This window comes from Saimiri boliviensis, chromosome 4, assembly GCF_048565385.1.
Source record: "Saimiri boliviensis isolate mSaiBol1 chromosome 4, mSaiBol1.pri, whole genome shotgun sequence".
Taxonomy (NCBI): Eukaryota; Metazoa; Chordata; class Mammalia; order Primates; family Cebidae; genus Saimiri; species Saimiri boliviensis.
In genome coordinates, this window is record NC_133452.1 from 32,750,972 (window position 1) to 32,752,651 (window position 1,680).

The following is a 1,680-nucleotide window of genomic DNA, read 5'->3' on the forward strand; positions in this document are numbered from 1 at the left end:
AATTCTCTCACCCAGATTTAACCACCATAAACATATTTGAATAGAGAAAGGAGGAAGTTTGGTTCCCCAGGTGATATGTGGCAATGTCTAGAGACATTTTTGATTGTCACCACTGAGGAGGAGGCTGCTGCTGGCATGTAGTGGGGCAGGGCCAGAAATAAATACTGCTAAACATCCTACCATAACAAAGAGTTATCCAGCCTAAAATGCCAATAATGCCTCAGTTAATAAACCTTGGTATAGGACTTCCTGGATACTTTCATTGCATGTATGCCAACATTTTTGCCAAAAGTGGGGATTATATTGGATTGTTTTATAACTTGCTCCTTTCACTCAAAAATATGTAGCTATGTGATTTTAACTACAGATTAAGTTTATGATGCACCAACCTTATTCAAACTAGAACATTTGAAACAGCAGATTGGGAATTATTTTTTCAAACATAATGCTTTAAAATAGTTTTAGGCTGGGCATGGTGGCTCACGCCTGTGATCTCAGCACTTTGGGAGGCCAAGGTGGGAAGATCACTTGAGCTCAGGAATTTGAGATCAACCTGGCCAACATGGCGAAACCCTGTCTCTACTAAAAATACAAAAATTAGCCAGGCTTGGTGGTGCATGCCTTAATCCCAGCTACTCAGGAGGCTGAGGCAGGAGAACCACTTGAACCCAGGAGGTGGAGGTTTCAGTGAGCCAAGATGGCGCCACTGCACTTCAGGTAGGGCAACAGAGTGGGACTCCATCTCAAAAATAAAAAAAAACAGAGTTAGCCAAGCAGCAACCAAAAATACTGTGAGTCCTTTAAAGATAACTATCCCTCTCAAAAACACTATTTCAAGGAGCCTCCACCCATCAACACAAGCACACCAAAAAGCACCGCCAAACACCCTAACACACTAGCCCTCACACCCTCCCTCAAGGGAGTCTTGCATGTAACAATGCTGAAAGGCTCCTGAAAACTACTACCTCTCCAAAGTGGCTGGATGACGATTATGGTCATGTATCATCCTTTATTGGAAGGCTTAGTTCCTACTTCCACTTCTCCCAAGCCCTCTGTCCTCAGTGACATGTGCTTGAAGGCAGCCTTGGTCATGCAGCCCATTACTGTGACCATTTCAGCAGGACTGATGTTCCTCCAGCCTCCCTGTCCTGTTTGGTGGCTGCAGAACTTCAGTCCTACTAGTTTTAATCTTTAACAGATTTTCCAGCTAGTTTTCACTTCCAGTTTTCATGCCGGTGAATTAAGGTTCTTCCAGCATTGTTACATGCAAGACTCCCTTGAGGGAGGGGGTGAGGGCTAGTGTGTTAGGGTGTTTGGCGGGGCTTTTTGGTGTGCTTGTGTTGATGGGTGGAGGCTCCTTCTGTCCCAAGGAACTGAAGCTCTGGCTCCTTGCTACAACTGAAAGCAGATGAGGCATTTTCTTCCTTACTCTCCTCAAGAGATTGCCTTAGATTTCTCAGTCTGTCATTTGCTGGATTAGATGGTACTAGGAGGCTTTCCACCAACTCAGAAGATGGACATATGGCTCATGTTTATGTTTTTATGCACAGGCCACTGAGACGGATGAACACTGATGGGGATAAATACCATTGGTTATTTACCTGTTTGTGGAACTCACTTTTAAGGGGCATATGAATTAGATTCTGCTCTTAAAGTTCTCATACAGTTAAAATTACTTAC